Source organism: Sorex fumeus, unplaced genomic scaffold, assembly GCF_029834395.1.
Source record: "Sorex fumeus unplaced genomic scaffold, SorFum_2.1 ptg000044l, whole genome shotgun sequence".
NCBI classification, from domain to species: Eukaryota; Metazoa; Chordata; class Mammalia; order Eulipotyphla; family Soricidae; genus Sorex; species Sorex fumeus.
Window position 1 is genome coordinate 59,817,591 of NW_026606101.1, and position 17,745 is coordinate 59,835,335.

The 17,745-nt window shown below is 39.2% G+C and overlaps 1 non-coding gene across 1 annotated transcript; it reads left to right on the top strand.

Annotated features, from left to right (window-relative positions):
- Window positions 1–1,228: 1,228 nt before the first annotated feature.
- Window positions 1,229–1,335, top strand: LOC130030799 (U6 spliceosomal RNA). The gene has a single exon (XR_008793483.1). It is a non-coding gene; the product is annotated as a U6 spliceosomal RNA (small nuclear RNA).
- The last annotated feature ends 16,410 nt before the right edge of the window (window positions 1,336–17,745 follow it).

Consider the following 17,745-nt stretch of genomic DNA (forward strand, 5'->3'; position numbering starts at 1 on the left):
ACTTTTTGCTCTCTTCCTACCTCACAGAATATTTGGAATATCTTCATAATTCTTCCTCATCTCCCCAGTCTCTATCTATTGTACTGTCTAGCAATAATTCCTCTGCCTTTATCTTTTCTATACTTCTGTTAAAAATCTCCTGTACAGCAAATAATAATAAATATAAAAGCTATCATAAAAATATAAAGGAATCCTACTGGATAGGAGAAAATATTTTCAAATTGTATATTTGACAGAAGGTCAATATCCAAAACAGAAAATAAATTTATAAAACTCAACAATAGATCTGGAGCAATAGTATAGTGGATAAGTTAACTGCCTTGCATGTAGCTGATCTGTGTTAGATCCATGAAGTATTATTTACGATAGCCTAAGTTTATATAACCTCAGTACCAATAGGATTCTCCATGAGCTATATTACAGATTCACCACCAGGATCTCACCATTCTAGAAGAAAGTGATCATTGACATAAAGAGAGGGGTTGAGCAAGGTGATACAGTTTCACCAAAACTCTTCAGTGCCACCCTTGAGAATGTCCTGTGACAACTGGAATGGGAAGGTATGGGAGTGAAGATAGACCTTTGGCAACTACACCACCTCCGCTTCATTGATGACATCGTTCTAATAACACCAAACATTAGCCAAGCTGGCCGACTTCGACCATGAGTGCAGAAAGGTCGGACTGCAGCTGAATCTCACGAAGACAATGTTCATGAGAAATGGACTCGTTCCTGATGTTCCATTCACTTTCAAAAGAATGAACATCTCCGAATGCAGCAGTTATGTGTACCTATGTCAAGAACTCAAGATGACGAATGACCTGGCACCTGAGTTGCACAGGAGGAAGTGAGCGGCATGGAACGCCTACAAGAGCATCGAAGAAATAGCTAAGAGGACAAAGAACCTTTGGCTCGGGGCATATCTCTTTGACTCTACCATTCTTCCTGCATTAACTTACGCCCCAGAGACCAGGGCCCTACGAAAACAGGATGAGAAACCTATTTGGATCTCCCAAAGAGGAATCGAAAGTGCTATGCTTGGCGTATCATGCTTCACTCAAGTGAGAGAAAGAATCCAGAGTTCCGACCTCTTTCCACGATGAAGAATCAGGGACGCTGTCTCGTTTGCCAAAGCGTCAAAAATCAGATGGGCTGGACATGTAATGCAATTTGGAGACAACTAGAGCCATTACTGACTGGATTCCACGGGACATCAAAAGATCGTGTGGTGCTCGCTTCGGCAGCACATATACTAAAATTGGAATGATACAGAGAAGATTAGCATGGCCCCTGTGCAAGGATGACACGCAAATTCATGAAGCGTTCCATATTAAAAAAAAAAGATCGCGTGGCTGCCCACCTACGAGATGGTCAGACTTCTTTGTCAAGACCCTGAACGAATGGTTTGAGGCTCTTCATGTTCCTGGAGTGAGCAGACGCCATTAGACTACACTAGCACGTGACAGGGACAAATGAAGACATTACTGGCACCCGCTTGAGTAAATTGATGAATAACGTGATCAAGTGATCAAGTGACCTACCAACATGTAATTGGATTTTTTTAAAATGTGATAAATATTTATAGTGGAATGTAACTAAGCTATGAAAAAAGATAAACCGTCTTAATTAGAGCAACATGAATGGACCTAGAGAGTGTTGTGATTACTCTATTTTCAGAGCAATATAAATATCTTATGCTTTCATCATATGAGGTACATAAAAAAACTAGACAAACAAATGGATTCTATTAGACAAAAATAAACTTAATTGGAAGTCTATAAAAGGGGTTATCTGAAGGAAAGGGAAAGGGGGCATGGTTAATTCAGTAAAGAGGTCAATTTTCCTTTAAAGGATAAAATTAGACTTAAAGAGTTGAAGACAGTATACTGGATACAGATTACATATAATGATGGATAACAGGAGTTTATGTTATACATCAATGTTAAGTAAATTTTGAAAATAGGATTTATGGAGAAGTAGCACTGAATAAAGATTTTAAATGGATAAATAGAACTATATGGATTATTCTCTTGTTTTGAGGGGCCACACTTGGCAGTTCTCAGAACTTACTCCTGATTCTGTTCTCAGGGATCACTCCTAGAAAGGCTTGGGGGACAGTAAGGGATTCCAGGTCAGCCGCATGCAACAAGTGCCCTACCTGCTGTACTAACTTACCAGTCCAATGCTGATTTTTTTTTCTTTTTTGGGTCATATCCAGTGATGGTCCGAGGTTACTCTTGGCTCTGCACTCAGAAATTACTCCTGGTGGGGCTCAGGGGACTATATAGGATGCTGGGAATCGAATATGGGTCAGCTGCATGCAAGACAAATTCCCTATCTGCTGTACTATTGTTCCGGCCCCAATTATTTTTTTCTTTTTATTTCATTTAAGGATCATACTTGGTGGTACTCAGGAGACTATATGTGGTGCCAGGGATTAAACTGTGGTAAGCCAAGGAATACCCTTAATATTAAGTAATTCATATGTGTACAGAAATTAATATATCTATTTGCCAGCTTTTCTCAGAGCTCCCCTTCCTATGTCTGCAGTTACTGTGTGGAAAAGATATTTTTGAAATGCAGTTCTGGCTACACTTGATGGACCAAGGATAGACACCTGGCCCAATTGTTTATTCCTTGGGATCTGGACCACTTAATGACACTATAACATATCTTCTCACAGCTGTTGCCTATCTTGTTTTTAGCCAAGAGGATCAGCTGCAGAGATTTCTATGAAAAAGGGAGAATAAACTGATGGTCAGAGAGAAGCAGAGGTGACAGATGGCAAGAGAAGCTATGCAGTTCCACTACCAGTTGTTCTTTAGGTCCAAACAGATCTCTGTACTTTCGGCTTCATTAAGGAGACACCAGCCAATGTCTGTCATTAGAGTAGTAGTTTATAAACTCTAATTGAACCTGAATCTTGAGGGAGATAGCTACATCTGTTTAACCTTAAAATTCTCACAATAAATCAAGCCAAAGGAAGCTGCAAAAATAAATATATTTTATCAGCAGTTGGTGTCTCACCTAGTTCGACATAGTTCTTTGTCTTGGAAGGCAATAAGACGAAATGGAAAGAAAATTGGCTCCCAAACAGGAAACCCGAGTTTTTATCTAGTTCTGAACTTGTTTGGTTTTCCTAGAAAGCCCTGCCTTTTTGGTCTTCTGTAGAACAGAAAGGCTCTATTAAATGGTCAATAGTCTGTTTTCTAGGTCCAGCTTTTAGAAATTGGGATCTTTATAGGTAGGTATGGAGCTGTGTGTGTGGGTATGTCCTCTGTTGCCAAAATCTCAAATGTTTTAAACATTTGGGGTGTATGTGTGTGTGTGTGTGTGTGTGTGTGTGTGTGTTGTGTGTGTGTGCATATGTGAGAGAGAGAGAGTTTAGCATATTAAATCCCTTAATTTTATGACGAATTGTTCCATCTCATAAGCAGGAGATAGAACCTGTCTTCTACTATAGGTTTTGAATAAAAGTCAAATATTCAAATATTCTCTTCCTATTTCTTTTGTGCCCTGCACCGATGACTTGGTAGAAGTCAGATCCATCCTACTGGACTGCCAAGATTCAGCCCAGCCTGTGACCGCTATGTTCAGACACATCTGTTCTAGAGAGAGGCGGTGCCTGCAACTGCTGAGGCTTCTGGTGTTCCCCCTGGCGACCTCCTGGGTTGAGGCTGATGTGCACAGTGGTGCAACTTGATGGCCAGTGTGCAGGAGGGGACAGGGGTTCCCTCACGGCACCAGATTGCTAACTGAATGGTTGTGGTGCTGAGCAGGATTCTGCTCCTGGTTCCTTCCATGATTTCTCTGCTTCTTCGGATTTCTTGTGATACTGTGAGCAGCTCGTTATCCTTTCAGTGAACTCATTTTATTTTATTTGGGGGTGGGGGCTTCCCAATAAGTCTCAGGTGCCCCAGAGGCCTCTCCGAGGCCTGATGGCTTAATGATAGGCCCTCGGATGCACTTCTGCTCAGGCCCTGCTGTGTCTATTACAGTTTGATATGTTATCGTTTGTTCAATTTGCTTTTGGTCCTCTTTCCACTCGAGTCAAATTCTGAAGACATCATGAAAGCCAAAACTGTGGAATTGTTTGCCTATGTTTTCTTCATCTATTTTATGATTTTTAAGACTTTAATATATTTTGAATTAATTTTTGTGCATGGTGCGAAATAGTGGCCCAGCAATGCTGCTATCTTCATTTTATGCTTTTGGATTTTTCGGTCAAAATTAACTTCCCTTATATATGATGATTTTAATTCTGAACTCTCCGTTCTGTTCTGTTTGCCTGTACTCTTAATAGTACACTAGTTTTTTTATTATTTAAAAACTTAAATTTTATTTTAACACCATGATCTACAAAGTTGTTTATAATACAGTTGTTTCAGGCTTTTAATATTCTAGCACCAGTCCCACCACCAATGTACCCTTTTTTTTTAATTCTTTGGGTCACACCTGGTGATGCTCAGGGATTACTCCTGGTTTTGCACTCAGGAATTACTCCTGGCTGTGCTCGGGGGACCATATGGGATGCTGGGAATCGAACTCGTGTTGGCTGTGTGCAAGGCAAATGCCCTCCCACTGTACTATTGCTCCAGCCCCAACACCAATGTAACCTTACCTCTACCAATGTCCCTGATTTCTCACCCACCTCCCAAGCCTGCTCCCTTGGCAGGCACTAATTTCTATTTACTTTATGTTGCTTATTACAAAATATATCTCAAAATGTTGTTGCTAAAGTCGTGGTCTGAGGATTTACTGAGCTATTGGGTATCAGCTGGACCTTCTCTGTCATTTTCACACACTGAGTTTAATGGACTTCTACTCAATTTTCCCATCTAATTTTCTTGTTTCTCCTGGGCTGTCAGCTCTGTGACGTTTGGAGGTGTTGCACCGTCGTCTATGCAGCTGTGCGCTTCAGGGGTTTTGGAGCAGTGACAATCAACTACAGGTGTTTCTGGCCTCTCCGAGATCAGTCCTGAAGCTAGGTCTTTTCTCTGGCAGTGGCAGGAGCCAGATGTGTGTCGGTAGAGTGGTGGACCTTTAGCAGGGCGGGGACTCAGCCTGTCCCCATCCTGCCAAGGACCCAGAGACCTGGACCCTCAGGCAGCCAGGGCTTCCTGGGATAATTCAGCACCTGGTGTCTCTCCCATTCAGTTTTTAGTAGTGGTGGTGAGACTCAACATCCTTGAATTGCGCCTGATTAGAGGAAAAGTTTAGAGGTTTTTTTTGTCTAATGAGGTAGATTGAAATATAAGCATATATAAGGAAGCAAACCAAAACCCTCCTCAGTAAACCCAATTATACAGGGGAATAATTTGATTCAAAATGGAATTCAGGCCTGCCAGGCCATTTTCAGAATCTTTCTTCCTGTTCAAACAACATCAACCTTAATTTTGTTTGCAAGATTTTGCTTACACACACACACACACACACACACACACACACACACACACTTGTGTTCTGATAGTGCATGCTCTATATTCTAGGAATACAGAGTTCTTACATATTCCTACCCCACCCCTCATATTCCTATCTGTGTAAATGGTATTTTTACAGACCATGCATTTATCTTTCCATTTTCAATAGAAAGCCAGTTTCTTCCAGAAGCCTGAGAGATCCAGGCGTTAAGAGAGGGGCCATGTTCTCAGCAACACCAAAGGCTTTTTCTCCTACAGGATTCATTACTAGGTTAGCGTCCATGGTGTCATATTTTAAATGCAGAAAAAAATCTGTAAACTGTGAGTTCTCCAAGGTAAAATATAAAGCCTTCAAAATTCTTTAAAAGCTTAGAAAGTTATGCTCCTTGGCTCCTTCCTCAGAAAAGCCAAAACCCCTGCTCTTCAGTGTCTCAGGGGAAGGGAAGAAACCTTCCTAATAAAAGAGAGCAAGTGGAATTATTATCCGTGAAACTGAGGTGAAAGACCTCAATATCATGTCCCAGAATACAATGCAAAATTCTTTCCAGCACTTTAGTCTCCAACTCCTTTTGGTAAGCTCTTTCTGATGGTCTAGCGTAATTTAAACAGTGTTTGTTTCCTAACCAGATTTACATTTATTTATCAATCTGCACTGGACTCTGACTTGCATTATACTAAAAATAATAAAATCATCAATACCATTATAATTTTGAGCATGTATGTGTCAGAGTCATCTTTCTCTCTCATTAGAGTTCTGCGATGTAGGTAGAGTAGGAATTATTCTCCTTTTAATTTTCCAATTAGTAATTCAATCACTGTATCACTGTCCTCCCGTTGTTCATCGATTTGCTCGAGCAGGCCCAGTAACATCTCCATTGGAGACTTTGTTGTTACTGTGTTTGGCATATCGAATACATCACAGGTAGCTTGCCAGGCTCTGCCGAGCGGGCAAGATACTCTTGGTAGCTTGCCGGGCTGGAACTCGGGTCAGCCATGTTGGCTGCATGCAAGGCAAATGCCCTACCACTGTGCTATCACTCCAGTCAATAAATAGATTTAAAAAACTCAGTAACGTGACATATTGGATATGCCAAAAGCAGTAACAACAAGTCTCACATTGGAGACATTACTGGTGCCTGCTTGAGCAAATCGATGAATAAGGGGAGGACAGTGCTACAGAGCTACAGTAACTGTATACACTCCTCTTACACTAGGGTACAGAAAAAAAAGGATCCTGTCATCAAGTGTAGATAAGTTGTTAGAACGATACATTTAATGTTTTATATATACATATCAGGGCTGGAGCGATAGCACAGCGGGTAGGGCGTTTGCCTTACAAGCGGCCAACATGGCCGACCCGAGTTCAATTCCTCCGCCCCTCTCGGAGAGCCCGGCAAGCTGCCGAGAGTATTTGATATGCCAGACACAGTAACAACAAATTCTCCAATGGAGACGTTACTGGGCCCGCTCGAGCAAATCGACGATCAACGGGAGGGCCTTTACCTTACCTTACTATATACATATGTATTTTTTTGTTTAAACTAAAAAAAAGTTTTAACTAAAATTTTATATACTATAGGGAGATAGACAGTTAAGCAAATAGTTATAATATTAAATAGCTATGAGCATGGTAAAGTACTAGGCTTTGTAATAGTATTGTGGGTGAAGTGGGAGTGACTTTACCTATAAGGGCCTAGTATTCTGAAAAGATAACCTGAAAAATAAAGGGGTCAGCAATGGGAAGCACACATTGTTCCCCCTACAGGAGATTGAAAATTGAAGGCTCCAAGACAAGAAAGAGCTTAGTCCGGTGGAGGAATAAGAGGCCAGCGGGACTGTGTGTAGTAAATTGGGGTACTGAGAAAAATGAGACACCAAGAGATTCAAGAATATGCCCAGGTTGAAATTCCCTGTGCCACATCTCTCAGTTTGGTTTACTATTTACACAGTGATCTTGGCCTGATCATCAAGTTAGAATAAATACTCCTTGAAGCAGGTACTGTGGCTTCCTTTTCCTACTTTTTCTGCAGTGGTGGGTAAAGTAGTCTCTGATACAAAACATGAATTGGCTTATTTATTGAGGTTGTGAATTTAGATAGATATTCAGAACCAGAATTCTGAATTCAGAAAAAAATCTATTTTTTAAAAACCAACACTTCTCTTTCTCTCTCTCTCCTGTTCTCTCTCTTTTTCTCTCTCTCAAACTCTTATCAGACATTATTAAAGGAAAAAAAGACTTTAAGCTATTACCATACAAGGACAGTGCAGAAGGTATCTTAGCATGCTGTTGATGTGTATATTTTATAGATAAGCATCTTGTGTTTAAGCATGATGTGTATATTTTACAGATAAACATCTTCATTCATTCTTTTAAAAACTGCATTCGAATTTCTATGTGTAGATAAATTATAACAGGAAGCTAAAATCCCACTTATAGTATTGCCCAAAAATATTAAGTACATTAAAAACTCTAAGTCACCAGCAAAAGAAATAGAAAAAGATACAATAAAAGGTGACACCATCTGCATATTAATTTTTTTAATAAATCATTAATTAATTACTGGAAAAATATAAAATCTCTTAGTAGGCTAGGAATAAATAAACTTTTCTTAATTTATAGAGGTCTGTTGGATTTTGACTATTTCAGGCTTCATCGGTGAATTGCCCCTTTTTCTCCCCCCCAGAGAAACTTACCATGCTCTTGTGAGTACTCCGAATCCACTGAGTTTATCTTTAACCTTTCCTTTGTGTTTTACCTTTCATTGTCACAATTCCCCAAGTCAGGCTTAGTTACTTATAAGCCAAAACTTTCTGGTAACTCTGAACTTTGTATTCAAAGAGAATTGCTTGTTTTTCTATTTCACCTATAGCCTTTTCATATTTTACCATAGAGCAATGTTCTTTGCTTAAACACAGAAAGGTCATTAACATGATGCTCCTAATATTTGGGAGTTGATTGACTCTGAAATATACCTACTCCTGGGCATCCATTATAATTACTTGACTCAGGCTTCAGTTACCATAGTTTCTAACACCTCATAAAGGGAGTTCCTACGATGGGATTGGGATGGACCCTGGACCATCAGTAAAGCTACCCGGGCATCAAAATGAGACCGTCAAGAAAGCCTACAAGCATGGTCTTGATGCAGTCCATTATGACTTAAGAGACAGGACCCCCATGGGGATGGACAAGCTGAACTGGCCTGATGACTTAGTCTGGGATTTATGGTAAAAGCCTTGCTTGTCCTTGGAGCCCAGAGAACTGTTTTGGAATCTATACCTCTTACAATGTTATTAAAAAAAAAACTACAAGTATTAATAAGAAGTAAACTTAATTGTTTAATATGTACAGCTAGAGGGAAAGAGTAAAGCAATACAGATGTCCGTGGGAGACAGAGCGCTTCCTTGAGTTAATCCCCCTAGAGAATTGCCTCCACTGAAATGCTTTACCTCTGTAACTGATCAATCACACTTCTGTGCAGTCTTATACCTTGAACCCCTTCAGGTGTTCCATAAGTATGCTAGCAGCTCTGCATTAAATGGGCCATTTTTACCATCAGTCCATCGCCCCCTGTCTCTTTGTCTCTCTGCTGGGAGTGAAGAGAGGTGGTTCTCTTGAACACCCACACTTTGTGAACTCTGCAGAGGTCACCCAAAAGCAACACAAATGCCCTATTCAAAGGCAAAGTGCTGAGAAGTTTGCCTTGTTATTTAAAGAAGTTATTTAAGTGAAATGAATCAGAAAGAGAGGGACAGACATAGAAGAACTGCACTCATTTATGGAGTATAAAACATAACACGAGGCTGACACCTAAGGACAGTAGACATACGGGAGAGATAGATTTCTCTATAGCTGGAATCCTGCCTTTGAGCAAAGGGGAGAAGGCAGCTGGAATAGAGAAGGGATCACTAAGAAAACGATGACTGGAGGATTCGGTCGGGATGGGAGATGTGTGCAGAAAGTAGATAAAGGACCAAACATGATAACCTCTCAGTGTCTGTATTGCAAACCATAATGCCCCAAAGTGGAGAGAGATTATGGGGAATCATGTCTGCCATTTAGGCAGAGAGAGGATGGGAAAGGGGGGGGGGGCGTATACCAGGGAGATTGGTGGTGGGGAATGTGCACTGGTGGAGGGATGGGTGTTTGATCATTTTGTGATTGCAACCTAAACATGAAAACTTATAACTATCTCACGGTGATTCAATAAAATAAAAAAAAAAGAAGTTATTTTAATGCTTCTTGAAAAACCGGTTTCGAGGCTACAAATTCCCTGAGCTGTTGCCTCTCCATGATGCTCTGTATTGTTCTTTGAGATCACAATATTGTCAGAAAGTGCATCTCATATAGCTTAAATCCCTTTCAATTTGTTGAGACATTTTAATGGCCAACAATATGGTCTGTTTTGGTAAAAGTTTTAGATGTTACTTGAGAAAATATGCATCCTGCTATTTGGAGGTGAGATATTTTATAAATATCCAGTAATAGAAATATCTTATAAATATCCAGTAAGTCAGCTTGGTCAATTGTATGCTTCAAGTCTCTTGTTTCATTGAAAATTTTTTTTTTGGTGGCAAATGATTTTTATTTATAATATATAAGATCAGTCAAGAAAGTAGAATGTTGCTTTGTCTGGCCCAGCTGGTAACATTAATACACAATGGTCCAAAATTTTAATCACTCTGTACATGTTTCCCAAATTGCTGTTAATTCATTAATAATGTAGATTTGGAGGACACAAATAAATTTTAGTGTGTAGATGTACTCATAAATATGGAATCACAAATAATAAAAATCAATATATCTGTTTTTGATCTCTTATTTTTTTTGCTCCCTTCATCATTGGTGATTTTTTAGGAGGCTACTTGTTATAGTAATTATTGAGAGGATGTTAAAGTTTTAAATCATAACTAATGATTTGTTTATATTTATAATTTCATTTCTTAGCTCAACAACAGGTATATAAATGTTTAAGATTATTACTAGCCGAATAGGTCCATTTGTCATTGTGAGATTATACTTTTTATTTCTGATAATATTATTTGCCTTGAAGTCTTCCTGACATGCTATTAATTAAGCTACTCTGGCTTTTTCCCCCATTTAATATTATCTTGGTATCCTGTTGGTTTTTTTGCTTCTAATTTAACCTTTTAGATTTTTTAAATTAAATTGGTTCTTATAGAAAGCATATAATTGGACCTGACTTTTAAAACTCAATGTAATATCATTTGCTGTTTAAGTGAGACAATTAGACCATTTACATTTAATGTTATTATTGTTATGATTGGGTTGAAATCTGTTACCTTGCTCATTTAGTTCTACTTGTTCCATCTATTCTTTGTTTTTTTTCTCCTCCTCTTCTCTTTTTGCTTTCTTTCAAATTATGTAGTATTATTTTCCTGAATCTATTTTACTATGTCCTTGCTGGTAAATGAGGTATAACTCAACTGTATAACCTTAATGGGAGGTTTTGGATTTATTTTCTTATCTTAAATTTATTCCAATAAATTTCCATATGATATGATGCCATTTCACAACAAGTATTTGAACTTTAAAAGAGTATACTTCCATTTATCCCCATAGGGCTTTTGTGCTATTGTCATATAGTAAAAAATCTATTTGCTTTATAAAAAAATTTTTTTGCTATATTTTTGTGTTAAAATACCAACTGTATAAAATATGTAAGTAATAATTAAAATGTTCTTCTGCTGTATTTTCCTATTATTTCCCTTGTTTAGAATCTTCCCTGCATATCAACACATTCAAAACAGTTTTATGTGTTGGAGAGATAGTACAGAGCCAGGGGTAAGGCCTGCACACCTCTGGGTATGGCCCCCAAACAAAAAAATGAACAAACAACATAGCCATAAAATGCAGTTGAAATCTATGGCTAGAACTCTCTCTTTTTCCTGTAGCCAAAGTTGATTTATCTTATTTTGTCAATGAAATTGGGGAGCAGCTGGCTATTAAAAACACATTGAGAGTCGTTACATCAGTATTATGGAAGCAATAAAAGGACATCATCCCTTCTGAAAACCACAGAGCTCTCCATAATTTGCTGAATCATTTTTGTATTGCTTCTTTTTGCTGCAGTACATGCTGTTTGTTAACGACAGCGCACCTGGAAAGCCTCTCAGCTTGACTTCAGCACTAGGCTCTGGAACGTCTAGGAGGACTTGACAGGATCATTTGGACTCGGACTGATCATGCGCTCCGCTCATGACATTGCCATTATTCCCCCAGAATGCCAAGATCTCTGGATTTGATAGTTTGAGCTGCAGGTGCTGTGAATGGACAGGCCAATCGATGACCATCATGAGCCTGGTGCCCACAGACCAGCTTCTGGAGAGGAGATAATGTCACTTCTTACTCTCAACATAGGGCGGATACAGAATGTGCGCTTGGCACAGATAGATGATCTGAATGGCCAGGTACCTTCTGACTTCTTTTTCACATTTGCCAGCTCTCTTTTTCTTGGCTGGCATCACTCGAAAAGCTTGCTCTAATCCCATTAGACACACTGAGGGACGCAGACATGGTGAGGTTTGGGCACAAGTCATCCATCTAGACTGGCACAGGAGCATGGCTGGAGGACAAAGCGCCCTTTTTCAGTTCTTTCTCCACAACCAAAACAGAGTGATTGCCTTAGGGGCTGCCAGATTTCAGGCTGACTAGTCAATAATGATAATTTCCATTGAGAACTACTCTGGTCATATAGATACTGACTGATAAGGTGTGTAGTTTCGGCTGAAACTGGGAAGAACCTGCATCAAACCTGGTTAAGATGACTGATCAGCACCAGGCAGTGTGCCAGAGCAAAAAGGAATTCAGAGAAATATGATCAGTGACCTGCTTCTCATGGTCTTCATTCTGGTTGGAAATATGACATACATTAGAAAAAGATGATAGAGATAAATGTTAATAATAAAGTAAATAAGTAAAGAAGGAACCATATTACTGCCAAATAAGCTTTGTAGATGGTGAATTTGTAAAAATTCTGATGGACTAGCTATGTCTTGATGGTTTGCAGAAAGCAAGAATGGGCTAATTTTCAACTAGAATAAGTCATCAGAAATGATTAGGCAGAAATAGTGAGGCAATTTAAAGGAGGAAAAAAAAAATCATGTACTGTATGTGTTTGGAGGCAGGAAAAGCCTGAAAAGGAAGCTTAGTATCACCACATTCTTTTTGGTAACAGACATTATGGGGTCCCACAGCTGTGAATATGTGGGCTCTGAGGCTCTATGTTCACTGGCTGATGGGAACTTGGGAAAATTATTTCCTCATTAAATCGCAGTTTCTTTATCTAAAGTGTGGAAAGAAAAGCACTACCACATTTCTTCAAAGAGTCTTTGTAAGGATTAAATAAAGTTATACATAATAATTAACTAGACAGTGGTGTCTGACAAAAAGTACTAGCTAATGATAGGATTGGGGGTGTGTCAGAAAACTAACATTTTCTAGAACATTCCTTAAAAAAATCAAGTCCGTGAACTATAAGGTTTTAGCAACCTCTCTCTGTGTTTTAAACATGAGACCCCTGAAGCTAGGAGATGACACAGCTAGCTTTAGCATGGTCTATAGCCAATTCAGGTGTTCTACTTGTCAGGTAACTTCCCACTTGCCCTACTTAATAAGAGCCTGTGCTTAACAGGGTATTATGGTGGCTGTGGCCAGTTAGGGGTTGGATTAGGCAAAGTCAAACTCAATTTTACCTTAACTTATTGGTACCATTTTGATTTTGGGTAAACTGTGATTCCCTCCCAGGGTTCCTCATCCAGTTTCCTGCAAACATTCTGATAACCAGCTGGAAGGAAAGCAGCAAAAACCTGGCATTTGACAGTGAAAACTGCCACATATATCCCACCAGGCTTTGGCAGTCAGCCGATACCCAGTCTGGGCCAAGCACTCCCTGGCCAGGCTTCAGGTCAGTAGAAAGTGATTCATTTTTGTTATGCATTTGAAGAAGGCAGGAGATTCATAGGGCTTTAATGAGCATATTTAATTGGGGCTTTTCTCAAGAGAAGGGAACATGTCCTCTTGATGTGTGTCATATCAAGAGGGAAGATGAGAATCCTAATGACCCAAGAACAGCAGGACTCCAATTCAACCACAGGAAAGAGTTATGGGACAGCACATAGCTGTCAGGAAGAGACATTTCCAGTAGGAAGGTTTGCTTAAGAAAGATGACCTCTCCTTATAGCAAGCTGGGGAGACAAACAAGGTCAGGATATCTTTCCTTAGTGCCACGACATTTTTTCCTATGTTTGAGGTAGTCCAAAAGCCACTACAGTATCTTCTTCTTGCTTCCTCTCTTTCTTCTTTTCTCTTCTTCTCTTCTCCTCCTCCTCCTCCTCCTCCTCCTCCTCCTCCTCCTCCTCCTCCTCCTTCTCTTCCTCTTCTGCCTCCTCCACCCAGTAATCCTTCTTCTATACTACAACAACATTCTCAACTTTGTTTGAGATGTCTGGCTCAACAGAAACTGCAGGTTATATACATTGAAAGTCATGAATGTTTATTGGATATTTGCTACCCAAAACAAAAGTGTTTGAAAATACTATATAAAGATAAAATTCAAATAGTCTCTGTCTTTGGAACACTCGTTAACTGGCTGAGGAAATATTCAATGGAATCTAGTGCACAGTTCTGGGGGAAGCAGATCTGCAAATAATAATCCCCTTCATTCAGAGAGCCCATATTTGTCCAGGGAAAGAAAGTGTCTATTGGAAGTAGACAATGAGGTAAACTTGAAGCTCTCACCATAGCAAAGGTCGACATCATATCTTTTCATGTCTCTCTTTCAATTCCTGTGTCTCTGTGACATTCATTGAAACAGAACAAAGGAGACTTGGTATAACTGAAGTTATAGTGAATCAATGGTAGTACTCTGGACAGAACTTCTAGGCTTCTTCTGAAACCTATGTTTGAGGTTTGGTTCTGAAAGACACTGACAAGTCTTTCTAAATAATTTCCCTTAGCATTTATTATTTTGAATTATTTTCTTGTCACCTGCATCAAAGAGGACATATGAAAAGTTATATGGTTGATTTTTGTCAAGGGGATCTTCCCAAGCAGTGCTGAGGAGACCCCAAGAAAACTTCCAGCAATACTTAGCTAACTAGTCTGGTAGTTCAATGCTAGTATTATCTGAGACTGTGGTGCTTCTTGGATCTCATGGTTCAAGGGACCATTAGAACCACCCTGATGGTGCTCACAGGCTTTCATGGCTATACCCACAGTGCTCGGGGGACCATGTGCTACTGGGATCCAAATATGGTTGATTGCATGCAAAGCATGTACCTTGGCACCTACTCTGTCTCTCAAGCCCTGTGATGTAATTTTTCAGCGTGATCAGTAGAACATTCTTGCAAATAATTGGGGATGGAAAAGGTTGGATTATAGCGCATAATTCTAACTGCCTCTCACTATGGAGGCTGTTCAACTAGTTTCCCTCATAGAATAGAGCTCAAAAATGCCACATTGGCGAATGCCTTGGTATCTGCTAAAGGTATAATAGAGCAAAAGGAATTCTAACAGGGAGTCAGGATCACTTTTTTTTGGGCAGGGGGTGGGGGGAATGTTGTCCTCATTCTTTTATGAAAAACTTGAATAATCTTGGTCATACTTCTTCATCTTTCTGTGTGTTAGCTTCAATGTATGTAAACTATAGAGGATAAACTTTATTTCCAAGGCCCTTCCATTTCTGTGACCATTATCAGGGAGAAATGGTAGTTTGTTTATCCATTTATGTAGTAAACATAGGGCAAATATTTTAATAGATTCAAAAAAGTAGAAATTGCTATTTTTGTGAGAGAGGTTAAAATTTAGATGAAAACAGAATTTTTAGCACCAATTAACTTTTTTTTATCACTAATGCTTTTAAAAAATGTTTAAATTGTTTTTGGTCACACCTGGTAGTACATAGGGAATGCTTCCTGCTCAGAGCTTGGGGGGATGCTCTGGAGTCCATCAGGTGCTAAAGGATGGAATCCAAACTCCCTGCAAACAATTAGCCCATTGAGTCACCCCCTGACCTGTTCTTAACTCTCTCTCAACAGGCTATCTTGTCAATGTTCATGCCTAATACCACTTTATGCAAGATAGTTTCTCTCGCAGAAATTATTATCAGAAACGATTGTTGGTAGTATTACTAACAATTACTAAGTATTTTGAGTTCTTATTGTTAACCACTGTATTTAGCTCTTGGCTTTCACTCTTTTATTTAATTCTCTCAACACAGCAAGGTAGAAACAACTATTTTCCACGTCTTAAGAATAAGGAAATTGATGTTTAGAGAATATTTTATCAAGGTTATACCTAAAAACTTGGCCTACCTGTCATCATATTTGTGATGTAAATATACTAAGTTGAACTACTTACATGTAGCATTCATGTCATACTTATTATTTATCAAGTATTTATTATGTGTGAGGAGGTAAGATAAGAATTATACATTAAGCAATAACATAACATGGAGTAGGAACCTGGGTAGGAAGACAAGTTTTGTACTCATATTTCTGAATAACTTTCTATCAATTCGAGCATTCAATATAAAAGAAAAAATAACCAAGACTTATAAGGGCCAACATGGCCGACCCGAGTTCGATTCCTCCGCCTCTCTCGGAGAGCCCGGCAAGCTACCGAGAGTATTCGATATGCCAAACACAGTAACAACAAAGTCTCCAATGGAGACGTTACTGGGCCCGCTCGAGCAAATCGACGATCAACGGGAGGGCCTTTACCTTTACCTTTACCTTTATAAATTCCTTGCCACTCAGTTATTTTCCTCAAGGTTGAATGATACCTAGAGAAGTTTTAAGGACGTGTGAATCACTGTGCTGGTGTGAGAGTTAACATGGGCTTACGTTCTCTTGACTGCTTATGAAATTGCTGAGGTTGGCTGTTTAAGATATGGCCTAAGTAAGGAAAATAACTCTCAGACCTATCAGAAAACCTGTCAAGGAACATGGAGTATTAGCAGGGTTAACCATGCAATCACATGACTTTTATCTTGCACAGACTGTAAATCAATAAAATTAATGCAATGAGTTTGAGCCCAGCTTCTTATTAAGAGAGGGAATGCAATTTATCAACATATGTGAATTGTGCAGTGGCTAAGCCTCCTGCAGTTCAGGTCAAGGATTGATTTTTGCTACTTTGCAATGCAAACCCCAATTCTATATTTCTTTTGCAGTTTGATTTTCCTTGAGTGTCAGATAATACCTGGTGCTTCATTGTATTTTCTTAGGCAAGGATAAGATCACAGCTTGAAAGAGAAATGGTTCTTTGGATATTGAATTTCAACCACCGATATGGACCAAGGAACAATAAGTGCTATTGTTGCTACTTTATTTGATTTCATTCTCTGGCTTTGTCTTAGTGTAGTAGATACTCACTCAGTGGCCATTTTTTTGTGATCTCAAAAGGCTACCAACCAATTTGTGGCATTGGCATTCCCAGGTTGGTATAATCTTTAATGGTCTTACAATAATAATTATTGGTTTATAAGTTTAAGCATGATGTTTTGTGGGCCCTAGTCGAACGATCTAATGGGCTTACACCTGGACTAAAGAGTAATATACAGTATGTCTGTTAAGTAGGTTCGCCTTTATACTAGGTGTGTAGATATAGTTCTCAGACCCAGCCACTATTTAGAAGTGGAAAAAGCCACTTACTTTCCAAGAAACTTGAATAATAGAGTGGATCGATGAAGGGCACATTCACAATAGCAGGGGTATTTTCAATAGTGTCGTGACCAGTTCATCAAGTTCCAGTCCACTGAGAAGCTGGGAATGGGGTTGTCTTTGTGACTCTGAGATGGGAATGTAATTGGCAAGTGTTGTCCGTGCCTAGTATATGGTTTACTTTTATTTCTCAAAAGTCTGTAAGGTTCCACATTGCTTCTTTAGGATAAAACAGGGCCTGAATCAAAGAACTGCTGAGGTAGAGACAGATCTTATTTAAGCCCTTTGGAACACAGTTGAGCAGTTACCCCCAGTTTGAATTCCCATAAGTAACGTTTTGGGTTTATTTATTTATATATTTATTTATTTGAGAGTAAAGAAGACAATTGCACACACATCAGGTAGAAGAGATAGAGATAATGGTACTCTTTGTAAAAGGTAAAGAAACTTACTAAAATTTTTTATGACATACCAGCATTTCTTCTCTGAGCCCAATTGGCAAAGGGTGGGAGGAAGGCCTTGTCTTCCATGTCTGTGAGTGTATGTGGAGTAAGGGTTTGCTGTCTAATGCACATAGAAGTGAACATTGGAATGGGACTGGTTTTTGAGAAAATAAAAGGCTTGGTTACCAGTTTTACTT